A 16,967-nucleotide genomic window follows, 5' to 3' on the forward strand; every position below is an offset into this window, starting at 1 on the left:
TGAGAAACGAAGTCATAGCACAAGGAGAGAAAACCAGAGGGAGTTCTGCCCTGCAAAAGGCTGCCTCCTTCTGAGGCGCAGAAGCCGGTGGCCGGAACACTGAGGGAGCAATCATCTCCAAGCCTTGCTCCAGAGACCGGCAGGACAGTCAATTGCAGGTTGGCTGGCCGACCATATACCCAGGAGGCACGGTGGCAACTTGTGGGGGCTGGGGCGTCTCTAGAGTCCCTGTAAAAAGCCTCAGGCCACCAGTCATATGGGTTTGTCCTACCATACCATCTGGGGGACAGAGAGGAAGATATAACATCTAGAACATCTACAATAGTTGTGAGGACCTTACCGAGAAGCTCAGCAGGGAGGTACTACAACACACAGGCGCTAGAGGAAGGCTACCGATTTCCACCTGGATAAGGGGACTCTGGATTTACTTTCGGACTGGCCAGACTCTGCCTACCCTGTGGTCTGTACCCTAGACTGTGGATGCTGAAGCCTCCAGTAAAGGTAAAGAGACTGCAACCTTGTGTCCTCGTTATTCACTGCATCTTACATCATCCACCATCACCCCCTTTTACTTCTGGGAAGCCCTGTGGATATACTTCACCTGTGGGAAGGTATACCATCTAGCTGCCATCACATCACCCCAGCGGACCCCTAAGCAGCGTCAGTCACCCTGACCGAATACCACAGGTGGCGTCACGAACATACCCCTTTAAAGACCTTTCCCCATAAGAACTATTCCTTTAATTGGACACCCCTCCAAGGGCCACGGACCGGGTCGGGGCACTGTGACATCCCCTGAACTGAAGGACCCGATGCCGAGTACCCCATTGCCCTTACGTGGGGGCGCTCCAAATTTTGGCGTCACGAACAGGATCTACTTAAGCCTGAAAAATTGGGTCATGTGTGCCTAAGAACTGTGCCAGAATTGTATTGGAACTGTGATTTGCTTAAAGACTGTGTATCGCCATTGCTGCCGCCAAAATTCCCACCAAAACTGCCGCCATTATAGCGCCACAAGGAGCGCAGGAGAAGAAGAAGGGCGTAGAGTTGTGGGCTTGAACGAACTGAGAAGCGCGAAGAACAATGGCCGCCCAGTCTAAATATTTCTGTACCTTGAGGATGTGTCTGTCAGCAGCCGAGATCCGCCTCCTGATCCTCAATGGTTGGTGGAGACAACAAAAACGAAATCACCCCAGAAGAAGAGAGCAGGAAAGAGACCTGGAAGAAGCCAGCCATGTGGAGGATGCCATGGACAGCTGTCCGGAACCAAAGCATGGGGTCGGAGCAGAGAACTCCCCCAGCTACCCAGAGGGGCCCCGCAACCAGGCCTCCACCGCTGATGCCGAGTCCCTGCAGGCTGGAGTGGATGAGCTGATTGATCAGCTTCTGCAGCTGTGGGTGAACGCTAAAGCCCTGTACCGGACGACACCTGCAGAGGACCTGCCGGCGCTGCCACCGACACCGCTCTTTGCACCCCTACGGGAGCCGCTGCTGACACCATCGCGGCCGCCGCCGCCAACAGAGCCAGCCGACATCGAGGACACCGCTGCGGCAGGTAAGAACGCTGACCCTGCCCCAGTGACAGAAGACCTACTGGTAGGCCCTGTAGCAGCGCCACCTCCCAGCGGTACTCATCGGCTACAGCGTCTCGAGCCCTGGGACCAGGCCATGGGCATGGAGCAATTCTTGAAAGCCCCAATCGAGCCCACCACCCTGCCGGGTGAGATATACACAGAGCGGACTGTGTACCGCTGGGTGAATCCTGGATCTGATTTCATGGAGTTCCCTGGAGACGAACGACACAAGGGAGAGACTGTGAAGGATTTAAGTTGGGAGGACTACCAGGCCCAGCTAACCCGTAAGCGGGAGGAAACAGAGAAGAGACACCAGGCTCAATGCAAGGCTCATGATCAGCGCGACCTGGCAGTCAAGGCCAAGGCCCGCAAGAACCGCACCACCCACCAGGCCCCGCGTAAGCAGGGCATAGTTGTAGCTTTCAAACTCCGAGGGGGATGGGGCTTTATCAAGGAGCAAGGGCTGTATGCCGAGGTCTTTATGAATAGGAGGGACGTGGAATCCCACCTCTGGGAAGGCCACCCTGACCGGGACTTGTACCCAGGGAACACTGTTACTTACACCATACATTTCAGTGAGAAAGGCTGGTTTGCTTTAAATGTGCAAGAGAAAGGAAACGTTGTGGCACATCGTACCGGAGCTCCAGCTGCGCTAACGCCCGTAACCACCTCGTCCCCATGCGTACGGGCTACTGCTACCACTACGACCACAACTGTTACTTCGGCATGTACCCTCATCAGGACCACCACATGCTCCGTCCCTACTACCACTGTTGTGGCTAAAGGGTTAACTCCTGTGGTGGCCTGTACTTCGGCTAAACCTGAAGGGAACACAGTGGGTACTCAGACCCCCACCTGGAGCGAAGGAGCTCCCTATGTGTTACCAGGTGGTCTCCAATATCCAAAGGGACCAGCCCCGCTGGTACTACCTCCGGAATGGTTCAAATAAACCTTGAAAACCTGACAAGACTGTACATAGTTCTTAAAAAACTTTTCCTGTTTCTTTGCTGCTTAAACCCTTCCAGGGTTATGCCTTAAAGGGGTCCTCAGTTCCAAGAGGATTCCAAGTTGGCACCTGTTTTGCACAAGTTATCATTGCCTTTAACCCCTTCACCCCAAAGCCTGTTTTCACCTAAGTGACACGGCCAATTTTTACAATTCTGACCACTGTCACTTTATGAGGTCATAACTCTGAAACGCTTCAACGGATCCTGGTGATTCTGAGATTGTTTTCTCGTGACATATTGTACTTTATGATAGTGGTAAAACTTCTTTGATATGACTTGCATTTATTTGTGAAAAAAACAGAAATTTGTCAAATTATGAAAATTTAGCAATTTTCAAATTTTTCATTTTTATGCCCTTAAATTAGAGAGTTATATCACATAATATAGTTAATAATCAACATGTCCCACATGTCTGCTTTACATCAGCACAATTTTGGAAACATAATTTTTTTTGTTAGGGAGTTATAAGGGTTAAAAGTTGACCAGCGATTTCTCATTTTTGCAACAAAATTTGCAAAACCATTTTTTTTACGGACCACCTCACACTTGAAGTGACTTTGAGGGGTCTATATGACAGAAAATGCCCAAAAGTGACACCATTCTAAAAACTGCACCCCTCAAGGTACTCAAAACCACATTCAAAAAGTTTATTAACCCCTCAGGTGCTTCACAGGAATTTTTGGAATGTTTAAAAAAAATTGAACATTTAACTTTTTTTTCACAAAATTTTTACTTCAGATCCAATTTGTTTTATTTTACCAAGAGTAACAGGAGAAATTGGACCACAAAAGTCATTGCACAATTTGTCCTGAGTACGCCGATACCCCACATGTTGGGGTAAACCATTGATTGGGCACATGGCAGAGCTCGGACGGGAAGGAGCGCCATTTGACTTTTCAATGCAAAATTGGCTGGAATTGAGATCGGAACCCATGTCGTGCTTGGAGAGCCCCTGACGTGCCTAAACAGTGGAAACCCCCCACAAGTGACACCATTTTGGAAAGTAGACCCTCTAAGGAACTAATCTAGATGTGTGGTGAGCACTTTGAACCTCCAAGTGCTTCACAGAAGTTTATAATGTAAAGCCGTAAAAAAAATTAATATTAATTTTCACAAAAAATGATCTTTTTGCCCCAAATTTTTTATTTTTCCAAGGGTAGCAGGATAAATTGGACCCCAAAAGTTGTTGTGCAAGTTGTCCTGAGTACGCTGATACTTCATATATGGGGATAAACCACTGTTTGGGCGCATGGCAGAGCTCGGAAGGGAAGGAGCGCCATTTGACTTTTCAATGCAAAATTGGCTGGAATTGAGATCGGAACCCATGTCGTGTTTGGAGAGCCCCTGACGTGCCTAAACAGTGGAAACCCCCAACAAGTGACACCATTTTGAAAAGTAGACCCTCTAAGGAACTAATCTAGATGTGTGGTGAGCACTTTGAACCTCCAAGTGCTTCACAGAAGTTTATAATGTAGAGCCGTAAAAAAAAATTAATATTAATTTTCACAAAAAATTATATTTTTGCCCCAAATTTTTTATTTTCCCAAGGGTAGCAGGATAAATTGGACCCCAAAAGTTGTTGTGCAATTTGTCCTGAGTACGCTGATATTTCATATATGGGGATAAACCACTGTTTGGGCGCATGGCAGAGCTCGGAAGGGAAGGAGCACCATTTGACTTTTCAATGCAAAATTGGCTGGAATTGAGATCGGAACCCATGTTGTGTTTGGAGAGCCCCTGACGTGCCTAAACAGTGGAAACCCCCACAAGTGACAGCATTTTGGAAAGAAGACCCCCTAAGGAACTAATCTAGATGTGTGGTGAGCACTTTTAACCCCCAATTGTTTCACTAAAGTTTAGAATGTAGCGCTGTGAAAATTAAAAAATCATTTTTTCTTTCCACAAAATGATGTTTTAGCCCGCAATTTTTTTTTCCCCAAGGGTAACAGGAGAAATTGGACAACAACAGTTGTTGTCCAATTTGTCCTGAGTATGCTGATACCCCATATATGGGGGGGAACCACTGTTTGTGCGCACGGCAGAGCTTGGAAGGGAAGGAGCGCCGTTTGAAATGCAGACTTAGATGGATTGGTCTGCAGGTGTCATGTTGCATTTGCAGAGCCCCTGATGTACCTAAACAGTAGAAACCCCCCACAAGTGACCCCATATTGGAAACTAGACCCCCCACGGAACTTATCTAGATGTGTTGTGAGAACTTTGAACCCCCAAGTGTTTCACTACAGTTTATAAAGCAGAGCCGCGAAAATAAAAAATATATTTTTTTCCACGAAAATTATATTTTAGCCCCCACGTTTTTATTTTCCCAAGGGTAACAGGACAAATTGGACCCTAAAAGTTGTTGTCCAACTTTTCCTGAGAACACTGATACCCCATATGTTGGGGGGAACCACTGTTTGGGCGCACAGGAGAACTCGGAAGGGAAGGAGCACTGTTTTAGTTTTTCAAAGCAGAATTGGCTGGAATTGAGATCGGACGCCATGTCGTGTTTGGAGAGCCCCTGATGTGCCTAAACAGTGAAAACTCCCCAATTCTAACTGAAACCCTTACCCCAACCCTAACCCCAGCCCTAACCCTAGCCCTAACCCCAACCCTAACCCTAGCCCTAACCCTAGTCCTAACCCTAGCGCTACTTTCACACTAGCGTTTTTTTGCATACGTCGCAATGCGTCGTTTTGGTGAAAAAACGCATCCTGCAAAGTCATCTGCAGGATGCGTTTTTTCCCCACAGACTAACATTAGCGACGTATTGACACACATCGCAAGCGTCGTGCGACGGTTGCGTCGTGTTGTGGTGGACCGCCGGCAGCAAAAAACGTTACATGTAACTTTTTTTGTGCCGACGGTCCACCATTTCCGACCGCGCATGCGCGGCTGGAACTCCGCCCCCACCTCCCCGCACCTCACAATGGGGCAGCGGATGCGTGGAAAAACAGCATCCGCTGCCCCCGTTGTGCGGCGCTTGCACAGTATGCGTCGGTATGTCGGGCCGACGCAGCGCGACGGCCCCGTACCGACGCTAGTGTGAAAGTAGCCTAACGGGAAAATGGAAATAAATATATTTTTTTAAATTTTATTATTTTTCCCTAACTAAGGGGGTGATGAAGGGGGATTTGATTTACTTTTATAGCGTTTTTTGGGCGGATTTTTATGGTTGGCAGCCATCACACACTAAAAGACGCTTTTTATTGCAAAAAATAGTTTTTGCATCACCACATTTTGAGAGCTATAATTTTTCCATATTTTGGTCCACAGAGTCATGTGAGATTTTGTTTTTTGCAGGACGAGTTGACGTTTTTATTGGTTCCATTTTCGGGTACATGACATTTTTGATCGCTTTTTATTCCGATTTTTGGGAGGCGGAATGAACAAAAACCAGCAATTCCTGAAATTCTTTTAGGGGGGGGCGTTTATACCGTTCCGCGTTTGGTAAAAAGGATAAAGTAGTTTTATTCTTCGGGTCAGTACGATTACAGCGATACCTCATTTATGTAATTTTTTTATGTTTTGGCGCTTTTACACAATAAAAACTATTTTATATAAAAAAATAATTGTTTTTGCATCGCTTTATTCTGAGGACTATAACTTTTTTATTTTTCTGCTGATTATGCTGTATGGCAGCTTTTTTTTTGCGGGACAAGATGACGTTTTCAGCGGTACCATGGTTATTTATATCCATCTTTTTGATCGCGTGTTATTCCACTTTTTGTTTGGCGGTATAAGAATAAATCGTTGTTTTTTGCCTCGTTTTTATTTTTTTTTTTACGGTGTGCACTGAAGGGGTTAACTAGTAATATAGTTTTATAGGTGGGGACGTTACGGACGTGGCGATACTAAATATGTGTACTTTTATAGTGTGATTTTTTTTTTATTTAGATAAAGAAATGTATTTATGGGAATATTTTTTTTTTTTTTACACATGTGGAAAAATTTCTTTTTAACTTTTTTACTTTGTCCCAGGGGGGGACATCACAGATCGATGATCTGACAGTGTGCACAGCACTCTGTCAGATCACCGATGTGACAGGCACATTGCAGAGGCTTGCCGGCGCCTGCTATGAGGAATTCTCAGCAGACGCCGGCAAGCAGGGTCATCTCATGACCCGGAAGGAGTCCCGCGGCCATCTTGGATCCGGGGACTCCTTCCAGGTCACCGGAGCAGCGCGATCTCATCGCGTTGCTCTGGTGGGAGAGCGCAGGGAGCCCCCGTCCCTGCGCGATCCCCCTCTATGCCGCTGTCACTATTGACAGCGGCATCAGAGGGGTTAAATGCCCGCGATCGGCGATAGCGCCGATCGTGGGCATTGCTGCGGGGTGTCAGCTGTCATATACAGCTGACACCCGCACCCGATCACCGCGGCGCTCAGCGCGAGACCGCGGTGATCGATGCGCCGTACTAGTGCTGCGGCTGGCATTAATGCAGTGCCGGCAGCGCAGTACTAGTACGGCGCATGTCGCGAAGGGGTTAAAGAACTGTGGAATCATGAACTGTGCATGCTCACAAACTGTCCTTGTACATAATTTGCACCTTCTTAAGGGTGCTTTCTACTGGTTTTACATAGGAGGCTTTTACAGAGACTGCCTCTTAACAGAAACTGCTGTTAATTATGCTGTAAAAATAACTTAGCCTTACAGACCTTTAGAAAAACCCGTTGGTGCAGCAGAATTCCGGGTCAGGATTACACGTCCTGTAGCCCACCCAAGACCAACGTTCGGGGGTTTGTAACAGGTGCCTCATATCGCGTCATGTTGCCTTTAAATAGACTTGAATGTTGCTGATGTGATTAATTTGCACTACCTCATTGAGAGACTTGAACTCGCCTTAAAGGGATGGTTTACCAAAAAGTTAATATATTACATAGGTAATATTATGTAGCCTGAAAGTTAGTAAAATGTTAGGTAATGATGTACTTTGAATAAAATTGAGATTTTATGTGAGTAAATTAAAGAAGGAAGATGCAGTAGGCCCGTGGGGGTAGACAGATAGTCCTGCATGTGTGGAAAGAATAAAGAAAATGTTAATTTGCACTTTCAGGTTTTATGATAGTATACCCTTAGAGGGTACTTGCACTTAGTAGATAGTATACCTGTACGGGTAATTGTGTTTCATAGCTAGTTAATAACTGTTTTCTCCTTGACTTAAAGTCGTGCGCACAATGTAAATATGTTTTTATTTGTAACGTTCAAGTGTCCTCACCTCCCATAAAGGGAAGCAAGGTTATATTAATTTGTTTTATAGCATTTCAAAATTTTGCATGTATTTTGCTAACCTGTAATTGTTGTTTTCTTTTCTAAGTCTGGGAGTACTGGATTTAATGGGGGGAGTGCAGTGCCCCAGAGTCCTGGTAGTTGCAGTAATGTCATTCTTCCATCAGGGGGAGTGATGTTACATCTGAAGGCAATAAAGGAGATCTTCCTACCAGGTATCACAAACCATACACCACACTTCACACTCCAGTCCACCAGGGGGAGCCTTGCTCCTATCTACTAGGGCACTCCTTACAATTAGGTAAAACTGGTGGGCTGAATATAAAGTTAGTCAGAAGCTGACTGGGTTTCACCCAGGCAGCACCTGTCAGGCAGACAGGGGGAAAGGAGGAACATCAGAGCTGCAGACGGAGAGGTCCCTGACAGGGGTGGGATCCTGTCGGAGGCCTAGATATAAGGCTACGGAGCTGCGCCTGCCCCATGTGCGGCAGCATCCTAAGAAAGGACACGAAGAGAACTGTATTGTAGTGGGTGAGAAAGGAAGTCATAGCACAAGGAGAGAAAACCAGAGGGAGTTCTGCCCTGCAAAAGGCTGCCTCCTTCTGAGGCGCAGAAGCCGGTGGCCGGAACATCAAGGGAGCAATTGTCTCCAAGTCTTGCTCCAGAGACCAGCAGGACAGTCAATTCCAGGTTGGCTGCCGACCATATACCCAGGAGGCACGGTGGCAACTTGTGGGGGCTGGGGCATCTCTAGAGTCCCTGTAAAAAGCCTCAGGCCACCAGTCATATGGGTTTGTCCTATCCATACCATCTGGGGGACAGAGAGGAAGATATAACATCTAGAACATCTACAATAGTTGTGAGGACCTTACCGAGAAGCTCAGCAGGGAGGTACCACAGCACACAGGCGCTAGAGGAAGGCTACCGATTTCCACCTGGATAAGGGGACTCTGGATTTGCCTTCAGACTGACCAGACTCTGCCTACCCTGTGGTCTGTACCCGGGACTGTGGATGCTGAAGCCTCCAGTAAAGGTAAAGATACTGCAACCTTGTGTCCTCGTTATTCACTGCATCTTACATCATCCACCATCACCCCATTTTACTTCTGGGAAGCCCTGGGGATAAACTTCACCTTTGGGAAGGTATACCATCTAGCTGCCATCACATCACCCCAGCGGACCCCTAAGCAGCGTCGGTCACGATGACCGAATACCACAGGTGGCGTCACGAACATACCCCTTTAAAGACCTTTCCTCATAAGAACTATTCCTTTTATTGGACACCCCTCCAAGGGCCACGGACTGGGTCGGGGCACCGTGACATCTCCTGAACTGAAGGACCCGGTGCCGAGCACCCCATTGCCCTTATGTGGGGGCGCTCCACTTCCACCCAACAAAAGGATACATAGCTGCTGCATTAGAAGTTGCTGTTTTCATTTATCTGGATCAATATTTTGGCCTATAATGTTGACCTTGATAGACTGGTCATAGCTAGTGATGATCGAGCACTAAAATGCTCGGGTGCACGTTGCTCGGGTCGAGCAGATTGGAATATTCGGGTACTCGGCCAGAACATCGAGCCCAATGTAAGTCTATGGGAGACCCAAATATTTTTACCGCGATCCCCCCTGGGGGTCCTTTTAAGGTCTAAAAATGTCTTAAAATTATGTAAACACTGCTCAAATTACACAGGGACATCATGGGGATCCCCCCTGGAAGCATTTCTTACTCCTAGTTCACAGCTGTAAACATTTTTTTCCGAGATTCATGCCATTTTTCCTGATGCAACAAAAAACACACTAAAATCAAACCAAAACAGAATTTGCTGGGAAATATGTTAAGGTACATCCTTTGCAGGTTAATGACTTGCCTGTAAGGCCAAATAATTAACGCCAGACCGAAAATTTCCTCCCCCACTTAGGCTTAGTTCAGCGTTTTCGAAGCGTTTTTCAACTTCAACATTGCTTTCAACCACTACAAATGCATTCACTGGGAAATATCATTGTAACATTTAACAATCCTATCTGGCCATGTGGTGTGTGACACATAAGCAGACCCATCTTGTTTCATTTATGAAGGAGGGACTCTTAAAGTCACAGAGCCCATTTTTACTGGAGCATTAATCTTCTTAAAGGGCAATTATTAAACAGTGGGTATCCTAAACTGTTGTAGCCTATGCTGTGAGTGGATGGGCTGCCAAAAATTACGACGCACCACAATACCCCTTTCATAAGATGTCCAGGAGGGCCTTCTGAAAAAATGTTGCATTGAATGCAAGGCCTGCCCTACTACCAATTCATATGCACACCAATAAGCCTTTGAACCCACATACTGGATGGGCCCATGCAAATCCACTTCACAATATGTATTTTGTACTCCCATACTCCTTTGTTTTACACATTGGCAGCAAGGCCAGCTCTGCTGTATAGTCAGTCATATGCACCCCATTAGGCCTTGGAACCCACAAACTGGATGGGCCCATGAAAATCCACTTGTATTTTTTAATGGTATGATGGTTCCCTCTTTGCAGAATTATTTGCAGGAGAATTTGTCAATTTTATTTGCCATGTTTTTAACACTAATGTTCAGATACGGCTTTAAATAAGGCTAATACTTGCAACACAATGCAATTTTATTGCAAACTACAAAATTCAAGGAATAGTATGATTGAAGAGTGTGAGTGCGTACACCTTTGTATATGTTAACATACAAAGGTTAATAAGTACATATAAGGATTAAATACATATAGTGATTTCGTATATATGAAGATTAACTACATACAGTATGCTTACATCATCCACAAGAGGCTTTAAAACATCATCTGTCTGGAATATCAGAGAAGCAACACCAAGACAGAGAACCCCTGGGAGATTACCTACACTGCATGGGCGTCCCCACTTATGCAGGTATCAGCACACTGTACATGTACAGGTTCCCCAGTTTTGGCATCTGTCTTAGTCGTGTTTCTCTGGTCTTATATAGTGATTTACACTATGTAGTAATTCTAGTTTCACCCAGCCTTTCAAGTGGCCAGCTTTCAAGGTTGTATGAAACTGAGATATCATGGAGTCATCAGACAAGGGGCCATAAAGCCCTAGAATATTAAAGCCACAAGTATTTAGATCAAACCACCACAGGCAGAGTTTCAGTAAACCTTAATGTTTTACAATGACAAACAGCAAACATATAGAGGCTTAGAACTGTTTGTGAAGTGAATAAACAAACATTTCTCAAGATTGTGTCACTATGAGCATTGTCTGTCACATCTATAAATGTTTTACAAGAAATGCAGCTATGTGATTGTCTGAATGCATTCGGTATACAGTATTTTAATCTGGATTCCAAATCGCTATTTGTTTATTCGCCAATTATACATTTGAGGCAGACAAAGATATGGCACCCAAGAAGAGAAACTAATATAGTCGACAAAGAAATATTTGTAATGAACTACTGAGCCAAACTAACAGCATTGCTTTATCAAATTTATATGAAGTGTATTGTGTCCAATGTGAGCAACCAGGCAACACAAAAAGGAACTTTTCAAGTGAGCTCATTAAGGTACACAAATGTTATGAAGTCTTTGCCAACAAGGATGTGGTTTCACCAATGGGGGGTACCTTTTTTAAAAATATAGTATTGCCATCACAGCCCCCCTTGCACAATATTCTGGGGCCTATAAAAGTACAGAACACGTTCACCCAGGTCATGTCGTCGGAGATAAGGAAGAGACACTGCAGGAAACAGAGTTAAGAAGGAGGCCCAATGTAGGGGTGTGAGTCTATGAGACTTGTAATGGAGGGCATGAGCTGACAACCAATTCCTCAATGTGGGGTCCTTGTTTTACTAAATAAAATAGTGCCATCACAGCCCCCTTGCCCAAAATTCATCATACAGAGCATGTTCCCCCTGATGATCTAGTGGCAGCTAAAGGACACATTGCAGGAGACAGAGTTAAGAAGTAGGCCCAATGTAATGTAATGCCCAATTCTCCAATATGGGGTCTTTTTTAACTAAATAAAATAGTGCCATCACAGCCCCTGCCCAAAATTAACGGTACAGAGCACGTTCACTCTGGTGATCTAGTGGCAATTAAAGGACACATTTCAGGAGACAGAGTTAAGAAGTAGGCCCAATGTAATGTAATGCCTAATTCCCAAATGTGGGGTCCTTTTTTTACTAAATAAAATAGTGCCATCACAGCCCTTTTGCCCAAATTTCACCGGCCTATAACAGTACAGAGCACGTTCACCCTGGTCATCTTGTGGTTCTGGATGATGAGGATAAGGAGGAGGATAAGAACAAACAAACCAAATGTGGAAGCGTATACCCATGTGTGGTTGTGAAGAGGTGCATGAGAATACACCTCCCCAAAACAGAGAATGTATTTGAGGTTATGTTTCGGTGGTTTCACTTGGTGGTGTACAGAAGTCTTTCCCAACCCAGCCTTTGTTCATTTTTATAAAAATCAGCCTGTCAGCATTTTCAGTTGACAGGCGGATGTGCTTATCTGTTTCAATTCCCCAGCGGCACTAAAAACCCACTCTGACAGAACGCTAGCAGCAGGGCAGGCCAAGATCTCCAAAGCGTAGAGAGCCAGTTCATGCCACGTATCCAGCTTGGATACCCAATAACTAAAAGGCAGAGATGAATCAAGCAGGACTTTTGTACAATCTGCAAGGTACTCCCTCACCATCTTCCGAAACATTGCACTTCTTGTGACAGCACCCCTTGCCTCTGTGCCGTCACGATGGGAGTGTCTGAGAAAACTGTCCCAGAACTTTTCCATTGTTCCCCTGCCTGAGCTGGATTGTACTTCTGTCTCTCTCGCTTGGACTCCTTGGTTGTACAACAAACTCTGACGTCTGCTGCCAGCGTTCTCACATGGAAAATTTCAAAGTAATTCCGCTACAAGGGCCCTCTGGTACTGCAACATTTTAGTACACCTCTCTGCCTCTGGCAGAAGAGATTGAAAATTTTCCTTGTAGTGTGGGTCTAGAAGCAATGAGTGTCACCCAAAAAATTTTATAATGCGAGGGTTGTTGTGAATTCCGTTCTGGAGCTCCCTCCTGTGGTTGCTAATGGTATTTTTGTGAGTTCTGCCCTTGGGCTCCCTCTGGTGGTTTCGAGTGGAACTGCTGCTTCTTTGGGTAGCTGTGGCAGCTGCCTTCACTAATCGCCTTGCCTGGGTTTGTTATTTAAACCTGCTCTGGGCTTTAGTCCATGCCAGCTGTCAATGTCCTTGGCTTGGATTTGGTTCTCTCCTTGGATTTCTCATATGGCCTGTCCTTGTCAGCAAAAGATAAGTTTTTGCTTGTCCTTGTTTGTCCATTTGCTTGGACTCTATTGCTCTGCAAATATGTCTCTTTTTGTCCAGCTTGTCACTATGTCATATTCAGGCTAGCTGGAAGCTCTGGGAAAGCAGATTTGCCCCTCCACACCGTGAGTCGGTGTGGAGTTCATTTTTGTAAACTCTGCGTGGATTTTGTAGTTTTTAATACTGACCGCACAGCATCCTTTTCTCTCTATCAAGTTTAGTATTGGCCTCCTTTGCTGAAATCTGATTTCATTTCTGTGTACGTCATTTCACTCTTCACTCACAGCCAATATTTGTGGGGGGCTATCTTTCCTTTTGGGGTTTTCTCTGAGGCAAGATAGCTTTCTATTTCCTTCTTTAGGGGTAGTTAGTTCTTAGGCTGTGAAGAGGTGTCTAGGGAGAGTTAGGAACATCCCACGGCTATTACTAGTGTTGTTGTTAGGATTAGAGACTGCGGTCAGTAGAGATACCACCTTCTCAGAGCTCGTCCCATGTTGCGTTTTAGCCACCAGGTCATATCAGTGTGGCCTCTTAACCACCAGGTCATAACAGAGGGTCACGTGAAGCGCAGCGCAACATAAAGTTAGCCATGCGTGCCAGACTGCTAACAGGCAAGACTTCCGTGTCCTCACCAACAGGACAGCTGACCATGCTGTCCTCCTCATCCTCTTCCTCCTCCTCCCTATCCTCAGGCCATCCATGCTGAACAGACGGTATAACAGCTGTGCTTGTAGTACCATCTATAGCTCATGAAAGTAGCTCCTGTTCTTACTCCTCCTCCTCATTGCCTACTAATCCACATTGAGAAGATATGAGGCTAGCCTGAGTGTAATCCCCCTGTATGGTTCCTTGCTCCATGTCCTCGTGCTCTGCCTGCAATGCATCATCTTTAATTGTGAGCAGAGAGGTTTTCATAATGCTGAGAAGCGAGATGGTGATGCTAATTATGGTGTCATCGCCGCTCACCATTTTGGTGCAGTCCTCAAAGTTTTGGAGGATGGTACATATGTGTGACATCCATGTCCACTCCTGAGGTCTTATGTGTGGAGTCTGAACTGAATATCGATGGCCTTGTTCATGTTGGTAGTCAACAACTGCCCTCTTCTGCTCACAAATCCTTTCCAACATATGCAGCATAAAGTTCCAGCACATGGGGACATCACACACCAGTCGGTGAGCAGGAAGTTGCAAATGCTGCTGAAGCACGGCAAGGGCGGCTGAAACTGTAGCTGACTTTTTAAAATGGGTAGACAGACGGCGTACTGTCACTAGCAGATCTGGCAGCTCCAGGTAGCTTTTCAGAAAACGTTGAACCACGAGGTTAAGCACATGGGCCAAGCAAGGTACATGTGTGAGCTCACCTTGCCTCAGAGCCGCCACCAGGTTACAGCCATTGCCACACATGACCATACCTGGCTGTAGGTTCAGCGATGTCATCAAAATATCTGCTCTTTCAGCACTGTCCACAACTCTTCTGCATTGTGCGGTTTGTCACCTATGCAGATTAGCTTCAGCACAGCCTGTTGCCGCTTGGCTGAGGCAATGCTGCAGTGCTTCCAGCTTCAGACAGATGTGTTGATTTCAGAGATGGAGGATGAAGAGGAGAAGGAGGTGCAGGAGCTGTAGACTGCGGGGGCAACCCTGATTGACGTAGGGCCAGCAATCATCGGCTTGGGGAGGATGTGTTCCATCCCAAGGTCCAACTGGGTCCCGGCTTCCACTATGTTAACCCAGTGTGCCGTCAGTGGGATGTAACGTCCCTGCCCAAAATTAATTGTCCATGTGTCCGTGGTTAGGTGGACTTTCCTTGTAACAGCATTGCTGAGGGCACAGCAACAGGGTAATGTTGTGGGACACATACTGGTGTAATGCCGGTACGGCACACTAGGAGAAATAGTGGCGACTGGGGACCGAGTACCTTGAAAACACATAGAAAAAAGATCATGCCCATATATTGGGAACACCTCAGATTATATAAAAGTCAAAAAAGCTTTATTGGTAGGAATACACAGCACAAACAGCAGTTAAAAACACTAAAATACAAACAGATACCTGTACAAGAAACCATACCAAAGTATAGGGGCAATGATGACTAGCACCCAGAGTCCTCTTCCCCCTTATTTTTCACACAGAAAACAATATGCAAATAATGTGCAAAAAAATGCAAACGTGCAAAATATGTGGAAAATACAAAGACTGGCTCCTAAAGTAATGAACCATACAGGTCTCAATATGCATATATCCAGACACATGTGCAGATGGAAATTATATATGCCTAAACTGATGTCACAGTACAGTATGGGTGAAAGAAGATGTTAAATAACATTCTTGTAAGGAAAATGCAATGCACAATAAACGATAGGAAAGCAGATGGAGACGGCAGAAATAAAGCATGCCAGAATCTAAGGATAAATATACCCAGATACCAAGAGTCCAGATATTGGAGACGGAGCGAGTACCTTGGGACGGCCACCGCCATCAGGTTGCGGAAAGCTTCCATCTCAACGAGTCTAAAAGGCAACATTTCGAGCGCAAGCAGAAGCGAAATGTTAGAATTTAGGACTGTGGCCTGTGGGACATTGGCTGGGTATTTCTGCTTGCATTCCAAAGACTGGGGTATAGGCAACTGAAGGCTGTGCTGGGACAAGGACGTGGACGGGCTTGATGTTGGTGCTGCTTGACTGTGGGCAACAACAGGTTCAGGGCTAGAGGCATCTTCACATGCACAGTGTACTGGGGATTGGCTTCTACGCAAAACAGTGGTAGAAGCAGTGGTGTGACCTGCAGAGAGTGGTCCTGGAGTCTGGGGTTTGGCCCACAAAGTCAGGTGCTTTGCTGCCATGTTCCTGATCATGCTGGTGGTGGTCAAGCTGGTTGTTTTGCTACCCCTGCTGATGCGAGCATGACAGGTGCTGCAAATGGCCTGTTTGGGGTTATCATCAGTCTTTAAAAAATACCCAGACTCGGGAAGATCTAACAGTTTGAATGGCAACTTCCCTCATGTTGGTGTTACGGGGAACGGATGCACGCCTTCTGTCTGTGGCCACCACACTGTTCCTTCCTGCCTGTTGGGGTGATATGCCTCCTTCCCCATGTGTGCTGCTGCCCTCGCTCTGCATGTCCTCCTGCTAGGTTGGGTCAGTGGCATAGTCATCCACCATCTCGTCTTCCACATCCGCACCCTGCTCGTCCTCCTGACTTTCTGCCAATTGTGTCTCATCATCGTCCACCCCTTCTGGCACTTTCCCCATTATCTCCTTCATGTGACCGGGGCTGGTCAAAGCTTTGGGCATCTCTACATGCGATCTCAGCTGTCACCACTTTAAGTTGACTGGCCGAGAGTCTGGAATCTTGAAATGGAAAACTGAACAGCTCTTCAGAGTGTCCAAGTGTGCAATCAGCTGTCTCAGGGCACTCGGCATGGTGGGAGGAAGGAGGAGCAGGGTGAGGAATATCCGGGCCACACTCACAGCTACTCAGACTTGACCGTGTGGAAGACATGGTGGTGGTTGCTAAGTGACTGGAAGCATTATCCGCTATCCAACCAACAACCTTTTCACACTGCTCTGGATTCAATAGTGGTGTGCTGTGGTCACCTAGAAACTGGGACAGTAAAGTCGAGTGAGAAGATGTGGGTCTTTGTTGTCGCCCACTTTCACCTTGGCCACGACCTCGTCCTCTGCATGCATCATCAGCATCACATCTACTTCCGCGTCCCTTGCCCCTTGCCTTGCCCATTTTAAATAGACTACTGCACTACTTCAAAAGCTCAACACAAATGTATTTATTAGGAGCAAAATAATATCTGATCAGTATGCCTGCAAATCTACGATTTTTCAAACATAG

Source organism: Ranitomeya variabilis, chromosome 1 (assembly GCF_051348905.1).
Source record: "Ranitomeya variabilis isolate aRanVar5 chromosome 1, aRanVar5.hap1, whole genome shotgun sequence".
NCBI classification, from domain to species: Eukaryota; Metazoa; Chordata; class Amphibia; order Anura; family Dendrobatidae; genus Ranitomeya; species Ranitomeya variabilis.